We start from the raw sequence: 13,433 nt of genomic DNA, 5'->3' as shown, positions 1-13,433 counted from the left end.
CCTCAGTGTGGGTTAAATCTTCACTGTGAATTGCCCCTCAATGTGGGTTAAATCTGCAGGGTGAATTACCCCTCAGTGTGGGTTAAATCTGCAGGGTGAATTACCCCTCAATGTGGGTTAAATCTGCAAGGTGATTACCCCTCAGTGTGGATTAAATCTGCAGCGTGATTGACCCCTCAGTGTGGGTTAAATCTGTAGGGTGAATTACCCCTCAGTGTGGGTTAAATCTGCATGGTGAATTACCCCTCAGTGTGGGTTAAATCTGCAGGGTGAATTACTCCTCAGTGTGGGTTAAATCTGCAGGGTGATTTACCCCTCCGTGTGGGTTAAATCTGCAGCGTGAATAACCCCTCAGTGTGGGTTAAACCTGTAGGGTGAATTACCCCTCACTGAGGGTTAAATCTGAAGGGTGAATTGCCCCTCAGTGTGGGTTAAATCTGCAGGGTGATTTACCCCTCAGTGTGGATTAAATCTGCAGCGTGATTTACCCCTCATTGTTGGTTATATCTGCAGGGTGATTTACCCCTCAGTGTGGGTTAAATTTGCAGCGTGATTTACCCCTCAGTGTGGGTTAAATCTGCAGGGTGAATTACCCCTCAGTGTGGGTAAAATCTTCACTGTCAATTACCCCTCAGTGTGGGGTAAATCTGAAGGGTGAATTGTCCCTCAGTGTGGATTAAATCTGCAGGGTTAATTGTCCCTCAGTGTGGGTTAAATCTGCAGGGTGAATTGTCCCTCAGTGTGGGTTAAATCTGCAGGGTGAATTACCCCTCAGTGTGGGTTAAATCTGCAGGGTGAATTACCCCTCAGTGTGGGTTAAATCTGCAGGGTGAATTACCCCTCAATGTGGGTTAAATCTGCAGCGTGATTTACCCCTCAGTGTGGGTTAAATCTGCAGCGTGAATTACTCTTCAGTGTGGATTAAATCTGCAGGGTGAATTACCCTTCAGTGTGGGTTAAATCTTCACTGTGAATTGCCCATCAATGTGGGTTAAATCTTCAGGGTGAATTACCCCTCACTGTGGGTTAAATCTGCAGGGTGATTTACCCCTCAGTGTGGGTTAAATCTGCAGCGTGATTTACCCCTCAGTGTGGGTTAAATCTGCAGGGTGAATTACCCCTCAGTGTGGGTTAAATCTGCAGGGTGAATTACCCCTCAGTGTGGGTTAAATCTGCAGTGTGAATTACCCCTCAGTGTGGGTTAAATCTTCACTGTGAATTGCCCCTCAATGTGGGTTAAATCTGCAGGGTGAATTACCCCTCAGTGTGGGTTAAATCTGCAGGGTGAATTACCCCTCAATGTGGGTTAAATCTGCAAGGTGATTACCCCTCAGTGTGGATTAAATCTGCAGCGTGATTGACCCCACAGTGTGGGTTAAATCTGCAAGGTGAATTACCCCTCAGTGTGGGTTAAAACTGAAGCGTGATTTACCCCTCAGTGTGGGTTAAATCTGTAGGGTGAATTACCCCTCAGTGTGGGTTAAATCTGCATGGTGAATTACCCCTCAGTGTGGGTTAAATCTGCAGGGTGAATTACTCCTCAGTGTGGGTTAAATCTGCAGGGTGATTTACCCCTCAGTGTGGGTTAAATCTGCAGGGTGAATTACACCTCAGTGTGGGTTAAATCTGCAGAGTGAATTACCCCTCAGTGTGGGTTAAATCTGCAGGGTGAATTACCCCTCAGTGTGGGTTAAATCTGCAGGGTGAATTACCCCTCAATGTGGGTTAAATCTGCAGGGTGATTACCCCTCAGTGTGGATTAAATCTGCAGTGTGATTGACCCCACAGTGTGGGTTAAATCTGCAAGGTGAATTACCCCTCAGTGTGGGTTAAAACTGCAGCGTAATTTACCCCTCAGTGTGGGTTAAATCTGAAGGGTGAATTACCCCTCAGTGTGGGTTAAATCTGCATGGTGAATTACCCCTCAGTGTGGGTTAAATCTGCAGGGTGAATTACTCCTCAGTGTGGGTTAAATCTGCAGGGTGATTTACCCCTCAGTGTGGGTTAAATCTGCAGGGTGATTTACCCCTTAGTGTGGGTTAAATCTGCAGCGTGAATTACCCCTCAGTGTGGGTTAAACCTGCAGGGTGAATTACCCCACACTGTGGGTTAAATCTGCAGGGTGAATTACCCCTCAGTGTGGGTTGAATCTGAAGGGTTAATTAACCCTCAGTGTGGGTTAAATCTGCAGGATGATTTACCCTTCACTGTGCGTTAAATCTGCAGGGTGAATTACCCCTCAGTGTGGGTTAAATCTTCACTGTGAATTGCCCCTCAATGTGGGTTAAATCTGCAGGGTGAATTACCCCTCAGTGTGGGTTAAATCTTCACTGTGAATAACTCCTCAGTGTGGGTTAAATCTGCATGGTGAATTACCCCTCAGTGTGGGTTAAATCTGCAGCGTGATTTACCCCTCAGTGTGGGTTAAATCTGCAGGGTGAATTACCCCTCAGTGTGGGTTAAATCTTCACTGTGAATTGCCCCTCAATATGGGTTAAATCTGTAGGGTGAATGACCCCTCAGTGTGACTTAAATCTGCAGGGTGAATTGCCCCTCAGTGTGGGTTAAATCTTCACAGTGAATTGCCTCTCAATGTGGGTTAGATCTGCAGGGGAAATTACCCCTCAGTTTGGGTTAAATCTGCAGGGAGATTTGCCCCTCAGTGTGGGTTAAATATTCACTGTGAATTGCCCCTCAATGTGGGTTAAATCTGCAGGGTGAATTACCCCACAGTGTGGGTTAAACCTGCAGGGTGAATTACCCCTCAGTGTGGGTTAAATCTTCACTGTCAATTGCCCCTCAATGTGGGTTAAATCTGCAGGGTGAATTACCCCATCTTTGTAGGTTAAATCTGCAGGGTGAATTACTCCTCTGTGTGGGTTAAATCTGCAGGGCGAAATACCCCTCAGTGTGGGTTAAATCTGCAGGGTGATTTACTCCTCAGTGTGGGTTAAATATTCACTGTGAATTGCCCCTCAATGTGGGTTAAATCTTCACTGTCAATTACCCCTCAGTGTGTGGTAAATCTGAAGGGTGAATTGTCCCTCAGTGTGTGTTAAATCTGCAGGGCGAAATACCCCTCAGTGTGGGTTAAATCTGCAGGGTGAATTACCCCTCAGTGTGGGTAAAATCTTCACTGTCAATTACCCCTCAGTGTGGGGTAAATCTGAAGGGTGAATTGTCCCTCAGTGTGTATTAAATCTGCAGGGTTAATTGTCCCTCAGTGTGGGTTAAATCTGCAGGGTGAATTAGCCCTCAATGTGGGTTAAATCTGCAGGGTGATTACCACTCAGTGTGGATTAAATCTGCAGCGTGATTGACCCCACAGTGTGGGTTAAATCTGCAAGGTGAATTACCCCTCAGTGTGGGTTAAAACTGCAGCGTGATTTACCCCTCAGTGTGGGTTAAATCTGCATGGTTAATTACCCCTCAGTGTGGGTTAAATCTGCAGGGTGTATTACCCCTCAGTGTGGGTTAAATCTGCAGCGTGAATTACCCCTCAGTGTGGGTTAAATCTTCACTGTGAATTGCCCCTCAATGTGGGTTAAATCTTCAGAGTGAATTACCCCTCAGTGTGGGTTAAATCTGCAGGGTGATTTACCCCTCAGTGTGGATTAAATCTGCAGCTTGATTTACCCCTCAGTGTGGGTTAAATCTGCAGGGTGAATTACCCCTCATTGTAGGTTAAATCTGCATGGTGAATTACACCTCAGTGTGGGTTAAATCTGCAGGGTGAATTACCCCTCAGTGTGGGTTAAATCTGCAGGGTGAATTACCCCTCAGTGTGGGTTAAATCTTCACTGTCAATTACCCCTCAGTGTGGGGTAAATCTGAAGGGTGTATTGTCCCTCAGTGTGGATTAAATCTGCAGGGTGAATTGTCCCTCAGTGTGGGTTAAATCTGCAGGGTGAATTGTCCCTCAGCGTGGGTTAAATCTGCAGGGTGAATTACCCCTCAGTGTGGGTTAAATCTGCAGGGTGAATTACTCCTCAGTGTGGGTTAAAACTTCACTGTGAATTGCCTCTCAATGTGGGTTAGATCTGCAGGGGAAATTACCCCTCAGTGTGGCTTAAATCTGCAGGGTGAATTGCCCCTCAGTGTGGGTTAAATCTTCACAGTGAATTGCCTCTCAATGTGGGTTAGATCTGCAGGGGAAATTACCCCTCAGTTTGGGTTAAATCTGCAGGGCGAAATACCCCTCAGTGTGGGTTAAATCTGCAGGGTGAATTACCCCTCAGTGTGGGTAAAATCTTCACTGTCAATTACCCCTCAGTGTGGGGTAAATCTGAAGGGTGAATTGTCCCTCAGTGTGTATTAAATCTGCAGGGTTAATTGTCCCTCAGTGTGGGTTAAATCTGCAGGGTGAATTAGCCCTCAATGTGGGTTAAATCTGCAGGGTGATTACCACTCAGTGTGGATTAAATCTGCAGCGTGATTGACCCCACAGTGTGGGTTAAATCTGCAAGGTGAATTACCCCTCAGTGTGGGTTAAAACTGCAGCGTGATTTACCCCTCAGTGTGGGTTAAATCTGCATGGTGAATTACCCCTCAGTGTGGGTTAAATCTGCAGGGTGTATTACCCCTCAGTGTGGGTTAAATATGCAGCGTGAATTACCCCTCAGTGTGGGTTAAATCTTCACTGTGAATTGCCCCTCAATGTGGGTTAAATCTTCAGAGTGAATTACCCCTCAGTGTGGGTTAAATCTGCAGGGTGATTTACCCCTCAGTGTGGATTAAATCTGCAGCTTGATTTACCCCTCAGTGTGGGTTAAATCTGCAGGGTGAATTACCCCTCATTGTAGGTTAAATCTGCATGGTGCATTACACCTCAGTGTGGGTTAAATCTGCAGGGTGAATTACCCCTCAGTGTGGGTTAAATCTGCAGGGTGAATTACCCCTCAGTGTGGGTTAAATCTTCACTGTCAATTACCCCTCAGTGTGGGGTAAATCTGAAGGGTGAATTGTCCCTCAGTGTGGATTAAATCTGCAGGGTGAATTGTCCCTCAGTGTGGGTTAAATCTGCAGGGTGAATTGTCCCTCAGCGTGGGTTAAATCTGCAGGGTGAATTACCCCTCAGTGTGGGTTAAATCTGCAGGGTGAATTACTCCTCAGTGTGGGTTAAATCTTCACTGTGAATTGCCCCTCAATGTAGGTTAAATCTGCAGCGTGATTTACCCCTCAGTGTGGATTAAATCTGCAGCGTGATTTACCCCTCATTGTTGGTTATATCTGCAGGGTGTTTTACCCAGTGTGGGTTAAATTTGCAGCGTGATTTACCCCTCAGTGTGGGTTAAATCTGCAGGGTGAATTACCCCTCAGTGTGTGTAAAATCTTCACTGTCAATTACCCCTCAGTTTGGGGTAAATCTGAAGGGTGAATTGTCCCTCAGTGTGGATTAAATCTGCAGGGTTAATTGTCCCTCAGTGTGGGTTAAATCTGCAGTGTGAATTGTCCCTCAGTGTGGGTTAAATCTGCAGGGTGAATTACCCCTCAGTGTGGGTTAAATCTGCAGGGTGAATTACCCAACAGTGTGGGTTAAACCTGCAGGGTGAATTACCCCTCAGTGTGGGTTAAATCTTCACTGTCAATTGCCCCTCAATGTGGGTTAAATCTGCAGGGTGAATTACCCCATCTTTGTAGGTTAAATCTGCAGGGTGAATTACTCCTCTGTGTGGGTTAAATCTGCAGGGCGAAATACCCCTCAGTGTGGGTTAAATCTGCAGGGTGATTTACTCCTCAGTGTGGGTTAAATATTCACTGTGAATTGCCCCTCAATGTGGGTTAAATCTTCACTGTCAATTACCCTCAGTGTGTGGTAAATCTGAAGGGTGAATTGTCCCTCAGTGTGTGTTAAATCTGCAGGGTGAATTGTCCCTCAGTGTGGGTTAAATCTGCATCGTGAATTGTCCCTCAGTGTGGGTTAAATCTGCAGCATGAATTACCCCTCAGTGTGGGTTAAATCTGCCGGGTGAATTACCCCTCAGTGTGGGTTAAATCTGCAGGGGGAATTACCCCTCAGTTTGGGTTAAATCTGCAGGGAGATTTGCCCCTCAGTGTGGGTTAAATTTTCACTGTGAATTGCCCCTCAATGTGGGTTAAATCTGCAGGGTGAATTACCCCACAGTGTGGGCTAAACCTGCAGGGTGAATTACCCCTCAGTGTGGGTTAAATCTTCACTGTCAATTGCCCCTCAATGTGGGTTAAATCTGCAGGGTGAAATACCCCAATTTTGTAGGTTAAATCTGCAGGGTGAATTACTCCTCTGTGTGGGTTAAATCTGCAGGGCGAAATACCCCTCAGTGTGGGTTAAATCTGCAGGGTGATTTACTCCTCAGTGTGGGTTAAATATTCACTGTGAATTGCCCCTCAATGTGGGTTAAATCTTCACTGTCAATTACCCCTCAGTGTGTGGTAAATCTGAAGGGTGAATTGTCCCTCAGTGTGTGTTAAATCTGCAGGGTGAATTGTCCCTCAGTGTGGGTTAAATCTGCATGGTGAATTGTCCCTCAGTGTAGGATAAATCTGCAGGGTGAATTACCCCTCAGTGTGGGTTAAATCTGCAGCATGAATTACCCCTCAGTGTGGGTTAAATCTGCAGGGTGAATTACCCCTCAGTGTGGGTTAAATCTGCAGGGTGATATACCCCTCAGTGTGGGTTAAATCTACAGGGTGAATTACCCCTCAGTGTGGGTTAAATCTGCAGGGTGAATTAACGCTTAGTGTGGGTTAAATCTGCAGGGTGAATTACCCCTCAGTGTGGGTTAAATCTGCAGGGTGTATTACCCCTCAGTGTGGGTTAAATCTGCAGCGTGAATTACCCCTCAGTGTGGGTTAAATCTGCAGGGTGAATTACCCCTCAGTGTGGGTTAAATCTGCAGGTTGATTTACCCCTCAGTGTGGGTTAAATCTGCAGGGTGAATTACCCCTCAGTTTGGGTTAAATCTGCTGGGTGAATTACCCTTCAGTGTGGGTTAAATCTGCAGGGTGAATTACCCCTCAGTGTGGGTTAAATCTGCAGCGTCATTTACCCCTCAGTGTGGGTTAAATCTGCAGCGTGAATTACTCTTCAGTGTGGATTAAATCTGTAGGGTGAATTACCCCTCAGTGTGGGTTAAATCTTCACTGTGAATTGCCCCTCAGTGTGGGTTAAATCTGCAGGGTGATTTACCCCTCAGTGTGGATTAAATCTGCAGCTTGATTTACCCCTCAGTGTGGGTTAAATCTGCAGGGTGAATTACCCCTCATTGTAGGTTAAATCTGCAGGGTGAATTACACCTCAGTGTGGGTAAAATCTGCAGGGTGAATTACCCCTCAGTGTGGGTTAAATCTGCAGGGTGAATTACTCCTCAGTGTGGGTTAAATCTTCACTGTGAATTGCCCCTCAATGTGGGTTAAATCTGCAGCATGATTTACCACTCGGTGTGGGTTAAATCTGCAGGGTGAATTACCGCTCAGTGTGCGTTAAATCTGCAGGGTGAATTACTCCTCAGTGTGGGTTAAATCTTCACTGTGAATTGCCCCTCAATGTAGGTTAAATTTGCAGCGTGATTTACCCCTCAGTGTGGATTAAATCTGCAGGGTGAATTACCGCTCAGTGTGGGTTAAATCTTCAGGGTGAATTACCCCTCAGTGTGGGTTAAATCTGCAGGGTGAATTACCCCTCAATGTGGGTTAAATCTGCAAGGTGATTACCCCTCAGTGTGGATTAAATCTGCAGCGTGATTGACCCCACAGTGTGGGTTAAATCTGAAAGGTGAATTACCCCTCAGTGTGGGTTAAAACTGCAGCGTGATTTACCCCTCAGTGTGGGTTAAATCTGAAGGGTGAATTACCCCTCAGTGTGGGTTAAATCTGCATGGTGAATTACTCCTCAGTGTGGGTTAAATCTGCAGGGTGAATTACTCCTCAGTGTGGGTTAAATCTGCAGGGTGATTTACCCCTCAGTGTGGGTTAAATCTGCATGGTGAATTACCCCACAGTGTGGGTTAAATCTGCAGAGTGAATTACCCCTCAGTGTGGGTTAAATCTGCAGCGTGAATTACCCCTCAGTGTGGGTTAAATCTGCAGGGTGAATTACCCCTCAATGTGGGTTAAATCTGCAGGGTGATTACGCCTCAGTGTGGATTAAATCTGCAGCGTGATTGACCCCACAGTGTGGGTTAAATCTGCAAGGTGAATTACCCCTCAGTGTGGGTTAAAACTGCAGCGTGATTTACCCCTCAGTGTGGGTTAAATCTGAAGGGTGAATTACCCCTCAGTGTGGGTTAAATCTGCATGGTGAATTACCCCTCAGTGTGGGTTAAATCTGCAGCGTGAATTACTCCTCAGTGTGGGTTAAATCTGCAGGGTGATTTACCCCTCAGTGTGGGTTAAATCTGCAGGGTGATTTACCCCTTAGTGTGGGTTAAATCTGCAGCGTGAATTACCCCTCAGTGTGGGTTAAACCTGCAGGGTGAATTACCCCACACTGTGGGTAAAATCTGCAGGGTGAATTACCCCTCAGTGTGGGTTGAATCTGCAGGGTTAATTAACACACAGTGTGGGTTAAATCTGCAGGATGATTTACCCTTCACTGTGCGTTAAATCTGCAGGGTGAATTACCCCTCAGTGTGGGTTAAATCTTCACTGTCAATTACCCCTCAGTGTGGGGTAAATCTGAAGGGTGAATTGTCCCTCAGTGTGTATTAAATCTGCAGGGTTAATTGTCCCTCAGTGTGGGTTAAATCTGCAGCGTGATTGACCCCACAGTGTGGGTTAAATCTGCAAGGTGAATTACCCCTCAGTGTGGGTTAAAACTGCAGCGTGATTTACCCCTCAGTGTGGGTTAAATCTGCATGGTTAATTACCCCTCAGTGTGGGTTAAATCTGCAGGGTGTATTACCCCTCAGTGTGGGTTAAATCTGCAGCGTGAATTACCCCTCAGTGTGGGTTAAATCTTCACTGTGAATTGCCCCTCAATGTGGGTTAAATCTTCAGAGTGAATTACCCCTCAGTGTGGGTTAAATCTGCAGGGTGATTTACCCCTCAGTGTGGATTAAATCTGCAGCTTGATTTACCCCTCAGTGTGGGTTAAATCTGCAGGGTGAATTACCCCTCATTGTAGGTTAAATCTGCATGGTGAATTACACCTCAGTGTGGGTTAAATCTGCAGGGTGAATTACCCCTCAGTGTGGGTTAAATCTGCAGGGTGAATTACCCCTCAGTGTGGGTTAAATCTTCACTGTCAATTACCCCTCAGTGTGGGGTAAATCTGAAGGGTGTATTGTCCCTCAGTGTGGATTAAATCTGCAGGGTGAATTGTCCCTCAGTGTGGGTTAAATCTGCAGGGTGAATTGTCCCTCAGCGTGGGTTAAATCTGCAGGGTGAATTACCCCTCAGTGTGGGTTAAATCTGCAGGGTGAATTACTCCTCAGTGTGGGTTAAAACTTCACTGTGAATTGCCCCTCAATGTAGGTTAAATCTGCAGCGTGATTTACCCCTCAGTGTGGATTAAATCTGCAGCGTGATTTACCCCTCATTGTTGGTTATATCTGCAGGGTGAATTACCCCTCAGTGTGGGTTAAACCTGCAGGGTGAATTACCCCACACTGTGGGTTAAATCTGCAGGGTGAATTACCCCTCAGTGTGGGTTGAATCTGCAGGGTTAATTAACCCTCAGTGTGGGTTAAATCTGCAGGATGATTTACCCTTCACTGTGCGTTAAATCTGCAGGGTGAATTACCCCTCAGTGTGGGTTAAATCTTCACTGTGAATTGCCCCTCAATGTGGGTTAAATCTGCAGGGTGAATTACCCCTCAGTGTGGGTTTAATCTGCAGGGTGAATTACCCCTCAGTGTGGGTTAAATCTGCAGCGTGATTTACCCCTCAGTGTGGGTTAAATCTGCAGGGTGAATTACCCCTCAGTGTGGGTTAAATCTTCACTGTGAATTGCCCCTCAATATGGGTTAAATCTGTAGGGTGAATGACCCCTCAGTGTGGCTTAAATCTGCAGGGTGAATTGCCCCTCAGTGTGGGTTAAATCTTCACAGTGAATTGCCTCTCAATGTGGGTTAGATCTGCAGGGGAAATTACCCCTCAGTTTGGGTTAAATCTGCAGGGAGATTTGCCCCTCAGTGTGGGTTAAATTTTCACTGTGAATTGCCCCTCAATGTGGGTTAAATCTGCAGGGTGAATTACCCCACAGTGTGGGTTAAACCTGCAGGGTGAATTACCCCTCAGTGTGGGTTAAATCTTCACTGTCAATTGCCCCTCAATGTGGGTTAAATCTGCAGGGTGAATTACCCCATCTTTGTAGGTTAAATCTGCAGGGTGAATTACTCCTCTGTGTGGGTTAAATCTGCAGGGCGAAATACCCCTCAGTGTGGGTTAAATCTGCAGGGTGAATTACCCCTCAGTGTGGGTAAAATCTTCACTGTCAATTACCCCTCAGTGTGGGGTAAATCTGAAGGGTGAATTGTCCCTCAGTGTGTATTAAATCTGCAGGGTTAATTGTCCCTCAGTGTGGGTTAAATCTGCAGGGTGAATTAGCCCTCAATGTGGGTTAAATCTGCAGGGTGATTACCACTCAGTGTGGATTAAATCTGCAGCGTGATTCACCCCACAGTGTGGGTTAAATCTGCAAGGTGAATTACCCCTCAGTGTGGGTTAAAACTGCAGCGTGATTTACCCCTCAGTGTGGGTTAAATCTGCATGGTGAATTACCCCTCAGTGTGGGTTAAATCTGCAGGGTGTATTACCCCTCAGTGTGGGTTAAATATGCAGCGTGAATTACCCCTCAGTGTGGGTTAAATCTTCACTGTGAATTGCCCCTCAATGTGGGTTAAATCTTCAGAGTGAATTACCCCTCAGTGTGGGTTAAATCTGCAGGGTGATTTACCCCTCAGTGTGGATTAAATCTGCAGCTTGATTTACCCCTCAGTGTGGGTTAAATCTGCAGGGTGAATTACCCCTCATTGTAGGTTAAATCTGCATGGTGCATTACACCTCAGTGTGGGTTAAATCTGCAGGGTGAATTACCCCTCAGTGTGGGTTAAATCTGCAGGGTGAATTACCCCTCAGTGTGGGTTAAATCTTCACTGTCAATTACCCCTCAGTGTGGGGTAAATCTGAAGGGTGAATTGTCCCTCAGTGTGGATTAAATCTGCAGGGTGAATTGTCCCTCAGTGTGGGTTAAATCTGCAGGGTGAATTGTCCCTCAGCGTGGGTTAAATCTGCAGGGTGAATTACCCCTCAGTGTGGGTTAAATCTGCAGGGTGAATTACTCCTCAGTGTGGGTTAAATCTTCACTGTGAATTGCCCCTCAATGTAGGTTAAATCTGCAGCGTGATTTACCCCTCAGTGTGGATTAAATCTGCAGCGTGATTTACCCCTCATTGTTGGTTATATCTGCAGGGTGTTTTACCCAGTGTGGGTTAAATTTGCAGCGTGATTTACCCCTCAGTGTGGGTTAAATCTGCAGGGTGAATTACCCCTCAGTGTGTGTAAAATCTTCACTGTCAATTACCCCTCAGTTTGGGGTAAATCTGAAGGGTGAATTGTCCCTCAGTGTGGATTAAATCTGCAGGGTTAATTGTCCCTCAGTGTGGGTTAAATCTGCAGTGTGAATTGTCCCTCAGTGTGGGTTAAATCTGCAGGGTGAATTACCCCTCAGTGTGGGTTAAATCTGCAGGGTGAATTACCCAACAGTGTGGGTTAAACCTGCAGGGTGAATTACCCCTCAGTGTGGGTTAAATCTTCACTGTCAATTGCCCCTCAATGTGGGTTAAATCTGCAGGGTGAATTACCCCATCTTTGTAGGTTAAATCTGCAGGGTGAATTACTCCTCTGTGTGGGTTAAATCTGCAGGGCGAAATACCCCTCAGTGTGGGTTAAATCTGCAGGGTGATTTACTCCTCAGTGTGGGTTAAATATTCACTGTGAATTGCCCCTCAATGTGGGTTAAATCTTCACTGTCAATTACCCCTCAGTGTGTGGTAAATCTGAAGGGTGAATTGTCCCTCAGTGTGTGTTAAATCTGCAGGGTGAATTGTCCCTCAGTGTGGGTTAAATCTGCATCGTGAATTGTCCCTCAGTGTGGGTTAAATCTGCAGCATGAATTACCCCTCAGTGTGGGTTAAATCTGCCGGGTGAATTACCCCTCAGTGTGGGTTAAATCTGCAGGGGGAATTACCCCTCAGTTTGGGTTAAATCTGCAGGGAGATTTGCCCCTCAGTGTGGGTTAAATTTTCACTGTGAATTGCCCCTCAATGTGGGTTAAATCTGCAGGGTGAATTACCCCACAGTGTGGGCTAAACCTGCTGGGTGAATTACCCCTCAGTGTGGGTTAAATCTTCACTGTCAATTGCCCCTCAATGTGGGTTAAATCTGCAGGGTGAAATACCCCAATTTTGTAGGTTAAATCTGCAGGGTGAATTACTCCTCTGTGTGGGTTAAATCTGCAGGGCGAAATACCCCTCAGTGTGGGTTAAATCTGCAGGGTGATTTACTCCTCAGTGTGGGTTAAATATTCACTGTGAATTGCCCCTCAATGTGGGTTAAATCTTCACTGTCAATTACCCCTCAGTGTGTGGTAAATCTGAAGGGTGAATTGTCCCTCAGTGTGTGTTAAATCTGCAGGGTGAATTGTCCCTCAGTGTGGGTTAAATCTGCATGGTGAATTGTCCCTCAGTGTAGGATAAATCTGCAGGGTGAATTACCCCTCAGTGTGGGTTAAATCTGCAGCATGAATTACCCCTCAGTGTGGGTTAAATCTGCAGGGTGAATTACCCCTCAGTGTGGGTTAAATCTGCAGGGTGATATACCCCTCAGTGTGGGTTAAATCTACAGGGTGAATTACCCCTCAGTGTGGGTTAAATCTGCAGGGTGAATTAACGCTTAGTGTGGGTTAAATCTGCAGGGTGAATTACCCCTCAGTGTGGGTTAAATCTGCAGGGTGTATTACCCCTCAGTGTGGGTTAAATCTGCAGCGTGAATTACCCCTCAGTGTGGGTTAAATCTGCAGGGTGAATTACCCCTCAGTGTGGGTTATATCTGCAGGTTGATTTAACCCTCAGTGTGGGTTAAATCTGCAGGGTGAATTACCCCTCAGTTTGGGTTAAATCTGCTGGGTGAATTACCCTTCAGTGTGGGTTAAATCTGCAGGGTGAATTACCCCTCAGTTTGGGTTAAATCTGCTGGGTGAATTACCCTTCAGTGTGGGTTAAATCTGCAGGGTGAATTACCCCTCAGTGTGGGTTAAATCTGCAGCGTCATTTACACCTCAGTGTGGGTTAAATCTGCAGCGTGAATTACTCTTCAGTGTGGATTAAATCTGTAGGGTGAATTACCCCTCAGTGTGGGTTAAATCTTCACTGTGAATTGCCCCTCAGTGTGGGTTAAATCTGCAGGGTGATTTACCCCTCAGTGTGGATTAAATCTGCAGCTTGATTTACCCC

The sequence above is a fragment of the Narcine bancroftii genome, chromosome 6 (genome assembly GCF_036971445.1).
Source record: "Narcine bancroftii isolate sNarBan1 chromosome 6, sNarBan1.hap1, whole genome shotgun sequence".
NCBI lineage: Eukaryota > Metazoa > Chordata > Chondrichthyes > Torpediniformes > Narcinidae > Narcine > Narcine bancroftii.
Note: the sequence above shows the minus strand (reverse complement) of the source record.